Below are 6,185 nucleotides of genomic sequence, written 5' to 3'. Positions count from 1 at the left end.
ATTGTTATCTTCCTTTTCGAGAGAAGGCGTTTGAGGCTCAGAGAGGTGACGTTACTGACCCACCATCCCCCATTCCGGCGTCTCTGGCTTCAGAGTCTGGACTTTGGAGAGCTGCCCCCTGCCCGCGTCCTCGTCATCTCTCTCCTCACTCCTGTGTCTCATCCATCAGCTCCTCCTACAAAGGAAGCCCCAACCATGACTTCTGTCTCTGTCCCCAGCCATCACCCAGGCAAGACCTCATTCCCTGGGTGCCGTGGCTCACGCGAGGCAGAGGCGAAAGGACTGCCTGAGCTCAGGGGGTCGAGACCAGCCTGGGCAACTTGGCGAGATCTCGTCTCTACAATAAATCAAAAAATTAGCCAGGCATGGTGATACACACGTGTGGTTCCAGCTACTTGGAAGGCTGAGGTGGAAAGAACTCCTGAGCCCAGCAGGTCAAGGCTGAGGTGACCATGAGCATGCCACTGCACTCCAGCCTGGGCGACAGAGTGAGACTTCGGCTAAAAAACAACAACAACAAAAAAACCTCATCCTTCTGGTCATGTGACTGTACAGCTTCCCTACCTCACCGCACAGGTCACCTGACCCCACTCCTGTCGTCTGCCATCCTGCATACTAGAGCACCCAAAGTGAGCCTTTTAAAATGTAACTCTCCGGGTTCCGTGACTCAGCCTGTAATCCAGTGCTTTGGGAGGCCGAGGTGAGTGGATTGCCTGAGACTGTGGGTTTGAGACCCGCCTGGGTAACTTGGCGAGACCTCATCTCTACAATAAATAAAAAAATTAGCTGGGCGTGATAGTGCGCACTTGCAGCTCCAGCTACTTGGAAGGCTGAGGCGGAAGGATCACCGGAGCCCAGCAGGTCGAGGCTGCGGTGGCCAGGAGTGGCCACTGCACTCCCGTCTGGGCAACAGAGTGAGACTCCAACTCAAAAATAAGATAAGATAATAAAATAAAATATAAAATAAAATAAAATGTAACTCAGCCAGGCTCGGTGGCTCATCCTGTAATCCCAGCACTTCGGGAGGCCAAGGCAAGTGGATTGCCTTAACCCACCGGTTGGAGACCAGCCCGGGAAACTTTGCAAGACCTCGTCTACTACAATAAGCCAAAAAAATTAGCTGGGCATGACAGCATGCGCCTGTAGTTCTGGCTACTTGGAAGGCTGAGGTGGAAGGATCGCCGGAGCCCAGCTGGTCAACACTGGGGTGGCTGTGAGTGTGCCACTGCACTCTAGCCTAGGCGACAAAGTAAGACTAACAAATAAAATAAAATAGAGAAGTAAATAAAATGTAACTCCGATCACATCAACTGTCTCCTAAGCAGCTTCCCATTGTGAATGGAATTAATCTAAACTCTCTTCCATACTCTGCAGGCCCCATGGAACCCATTCCCAGCTGTTCTCATTTCCTCTTTCTTGCTCATAAAGCTCCAGGCTTCTTTCCAGGTCCTGCACATTCCAAGCTTGCTCCTGCCCCGGGGCCTTTGCACTTGCTATTCCTGTGGCCAGAGCACCTTCCTATGCCTGCATTGTCTGCCTCTTTTTCCTTCTTTAGGCTCAGTTCAGATGACACCTGCTCAGACCACACTACCTACTGTGACCCCGCCCATTCTCCACCACGTGACCTTATTTTTCCATAACCTCTCTCAGTCCCTGAAGATATTTTATTTAGTCATTAGTTCACTGTTTATTGTTTTTTCTTCTCCCTGGAATGTGAGCTCCATGTGGGTGGGGACCTTGTCTTGTTCACAGCTGGGTCATCAGGGCCTAACACAGCATCTGACACTTAGTAGGTACCCAATAAATATCTGTTGATTAAGTAAAGCCCTCCCTAGTCCCAACTTCTCTTGGAAGCTCAGAACAATTTTTTTTTTTTTTTTTTTTAGTTGGAGTCTCACTCTGTCGCCCAGACTGGAGTGCAGTGGCCTGCTGGGCTCTGGCGATCCTTCCGCCTCAGCCTTCCAAGTAGCTGGAACTACAGGCGCGCACTACCACGCCCGGCTCATTTTTTGATTTATTGTAAAGATGAGGTCTCGCCAAGTTGCCCGGGCGGGTCTCGAACCCGCAGGCTCAGGCAATTCACTCACCTCAGCCACCCAAGGCGTGGGATTACAGGCTGAGCCACTGAACCCGAGCCTAGCTTCAGAACAATCTTTTAAATCCAGTCCTATTTTTCCTGCTCCTCTCAACCCTCTCTTCTGGCCCTGTAGGTCCCAGGTAACTTTTTTCCAGAGAGCAGTTCCCTCTCTGTATTTCCTGAGTATCTCTCTCCTCTTCCCTGTCCATGGGAGCTCCTCCAGGATTAAAACCAGTCTGGTTCAGCACTATGCCCTTGGCACCCAGTCCCAGGTACTCAGGAAGCACTGAGCTGTGCTGGCCTCATCACTGCTATGATGAGGCTTTCTGAGATTAGAGAAGCCAAACCAGTATCTCCCAGATGTCTGACCTACCTCAAGCCACTTCCTCTTTTACGCCTCAACTTCCTCATCTGTGAAATAGGTATAATAATCCCAAGTTCTCTGAGGATTTGACGAAGCTTCCCTCGTATATGTACGTGGAAAGTGTTTGTTGTGAGAAGTGTTGGGTGAGCCGTGGATCCCTTTCCCAGTGATCTTGGTCCTGAGCTTAACAACTGCCTCTGTGAGCAACAAGCCGCCTCAAGCCCTCCAGAGGAGAAGACTGATGTCCTCTGGTGAGCCCTGGGCCCCAGACCCTTGTCCTGAGAGAGGGGAGGGAATGTAGCAGGCAGACTGCATCAAGCCTACAATCTGGATCTATATAAACCGAATTTGAGACGTGGCTCCATAGTTACCAGCTGTGTGGCCCAGGGCAAGTACCCTCACCTCTCTGATCCTCAGCTTCCAAATAAAGCCAATGACACAACCAGCCTAAGACTCGAAATAACATAGGCAAAGAGCCAAATTCTTGGTAGGTGCTCAGTTATTCTACCTCCAAAGCAATCTCCTGACCTCCTCCTGTTTAGTCCTCCTGTGATTTAGGGGGTGTGTATCTAAGGGATACCCCCGACTGGGGCCATGACAATTCTAGGCTGTGAATAGGAGCCTTCCTATTCTAGACGGTTACTTGGGATCTGACTTGGGCACCTGCAGCCTTACTTAGGTACTGAGGGTGATCCCACCAGGTGCCAATGTCTAAGTGACCAACCAGACCCCTAGAAGATGACTGTGGAGTTCTCCAAATGAGGACCAGTGAGTGCAGCTTGGAAGGACAGAGGCCCACCCATTAGCCCCAGATCCTTGTGCATGTGCTCATTCGTTCTTCCACTGCCGTATTTCTGGACTGCTTCACAGAGCCTGGTACATAACAAGTGCTCGATAAATATAGGTTGGAAAAATAAATTTATTCCATACAGCCAACTTATGTATTTATTTATTTATTTTTATTTCTGTCACCCAGGCTGGATGGAGAGCAGTGGCATGCTCATGGCCACCGCAGCCTCAACCTGCTGGGCTCAGGCGATCCTTCCGCCTCTGCCTTCCAAGTAGCTGGAACTACAGACACACAGCACCACGCCCGGCTTTGTGACTTATTGTAAAGATGAGGTCTCACCAAGTTGCTCAGCCTGGTCTCAAACCTCTGAGCTTAGGCAAGCCTCTCGCCTCAGCCTCCCAAAGTGCTGGGATAACAGGCTGAGCCACCACACTCGGCCCAACAGCCAACATTTAATGAGCATTTATTTCATCTTGGGCCCTGTGCTAAGGGATGGGGTACAAATGGTATACATAAAATGGCGGTCCCGACAGCCCCTCCCAAGCTCACCCACAGCACCTCTGGACCCTCCCAGCTCGTCCCACTGCCAGCCCAGCTGCCACTGGCTGCCAGGCTCTGGGCACCATGCCTTTTCCCAGATTGAGGGAGTGCCCAAGCGTCCCATGTGTCATGAGGCCTGGTAAGGCCACGCTCCCACAGCTACAACTCTCCATGTGCCCTCATCCTCCAGGTCCCCTCCTCCAGCCGCCTGTCCTTTTCCCTCACAAACCTTCAGATACCTCATCTCCCCCTCCCAATGCCCTACATCTACCTGGGGTTTTACCTGGAGTGGCCAGCAGGTGGCGCTGAGGCTCCCTTTTCCCCAGCGCTGGACTCGAGGCCAAGACCCCGCCAAGACCCTCTCCCTCCCTCCTTTTCTCCCCAGCAGGAGCAAGAATGGATTCCATGTCCTCTAACTGAACTCTCTCATAACTGCTGGCTCCTGCGAGGGAGGCCTGAGGAGACTCCAGTTGCTTGGGCAGGCCCCCTGGTTGTCTCCTCCTGCATGATGGGTGGGGGCTGGAGGTATCCCTAGGGGCTAAGCTGCAGCTGGTGGGGTGGGGCTGGGTGGGGTGGGGCAGGCAGCAGCTGCCGGAGAGAGAAAGAAGAAGAGAGAAAAAGAGAGAAGAGAAAAAGGAGCGAGAGGTGCTCCAGCTCTCCAGCCCCATCCCAAAGAGGTCGGAGTCCCAGCTGAGGATCCCCCAGGACAAGGTAGGTGGCTGAGGAAACAGGGGGTTGGGCAGTGTCAGCCTGCCAAGAGGAGCAGGCCTGGAGGTACTGAGGGGCTGGGCATTAAGGTTCTGCTGCTTCACAAGAGCTCCGCACTCCCTCCCCTCACCCCTTCCAATGTGGCCAAGTAGAAAGCAGGGCAGTAGGAGTCTGGGTGGGCAGTCCTAGGAAGGGCTGTTCTGCTGTTGATCTTGACCCATAGTGTGACTCAGCAGTGATCTTTCCATCTCTAGACCTGTTTCTTCGTCTAAACTGGGGGATGGCGAGGAAGATTTTGAAGACGTTCTGCGGGATAACTTTGCAAGATGTCCCCTTTTCCACAGAAAATTAGCCCTTCCGGGGCCTCTGGAAAGCCAGAAAACCTTTAAGACTAAAGGAATGCTCCCTGGTGGTAGAATTTCAGGTTGTGGTGGGAGGGGGCTCATTGGAGCCATGGGAGAGAGCTCATGGGTTCTGGTTGAAGCAAGAGACCCTAGCGTTGGTCCACGCCTCTCTCCGACCTTGTTTCTCTGACTGGGATGTGGGGTGGAGAATGTCGCAGGTGGGGGCGAGGTGTCCCAGAGGCCCTTTCGTTAAGCTCAGGGTGGTGGGTGTGGGGTAAGGGCACCTCTCTGCCACTCCAGCTCAGAAAAGGTGTGGATTGGGCAGAAGGGAGTGTGAGGACAGTGGTGGGCATATGGATGTCCCCAAGGTAGTGAGGGAGGAGCTCTTTTATTAGCAGTGGCTGCCTGCCATGTCTCCAAAGCCCCCTGCACTTTACAACCATTAGCTTACAGCATTTGACCACACCACCATGGGGTGGGGTAGAGGATGAAGCTGCTTTCCTCTCACACTGCTCTTAGAGAGAGAGATTGTTCCAGATTGTTCTCTGGCTAGAGAGAAACTGGCACAGGCCAGTTCTAGAGTCTCAGGAATCTTCCCTGGGTGGGTAGTCACTCTGGGTGGGGAGACAGTTAAGCTTTGGAAGTCAAATCAGCCTGTGTTCAAATCCTGGCTCGGCCTGGGTCCCTGTACAAGTCAAGCAGCCTGTTCAAGCTGCAGTCTGCTCCCTGCTCCCGTGCAAAGTGTGCACAGAGTATGATCTTACAGGGTGTGGTGGGAATTAAGTCACATCACACAGAAAAAGCCCAGCACAATATCTGGCACCTGGCAGATGCCCCCTGCTCTCATCAGAGAGGTGAAAATGGAGGTCCACAGAAGGACCAGGACCGCCTGGGGTCACAGCTGGACTCTCCAGTGAATCACAGCACCCTCTTCTCAGCCCCGCTGTGAACACTGAGCACCTACTGTATGCACCCTAGCATCCTCTCTGAACACTCGATCTCACCCCGTCAGCCCTACCGTGATCTCTCCCCTCTGCTCACTTCTGCCCGGGCCAGCAAGGCCACGGGTCTGCGGTGGAGTGAGGTGTGGGGACCCCCAGGCCCGCTTCGGAGTAGGGTGGGGCACAGATGAGCACCTCAAGGGCACCTCTCACCCACCCCTGGCAAGGGCAGAGATCGGCGGCCAGGTCAGGGCTGTGAGGCTTGCAGGAGAGGGCAGCGAGATTGGGACTGGCCAGGGCGGGAGCGCAGAGGGCCTGCTGGGCTCCTGCACAGGCCAGAAGGTGGGAGCCGCAGGTCCGCGAAGACCCTTTCTTCTGCGCCGCGGTCCCAGGGAGCGCGGGCAGGAGTGGGGGCGCCCTC

The sequence above is a fragment of the Carlito syrichta genome, unplaced genomic scaffold (genome assembly GCF_000164805.1).
Source record: "Carlito syrichta isolate Samal-C Ts95f unplaced genomic scaffold, Tarsius_syrichta-2.0.1 Scaffold307172, whole genome shotgun sequence".
Classification (NCBI taxonomy): domain Eukaryota; kingdom Metazoa; phylum Chordata; class Mammalia; order Primates; family Tarsiidae; genus Carlito; species Carlito syrichta.
The sequence above is the reverse complement of the archived record's forward strand: the minus strand, read 5'-3'. Positions refer to the sequence as shown.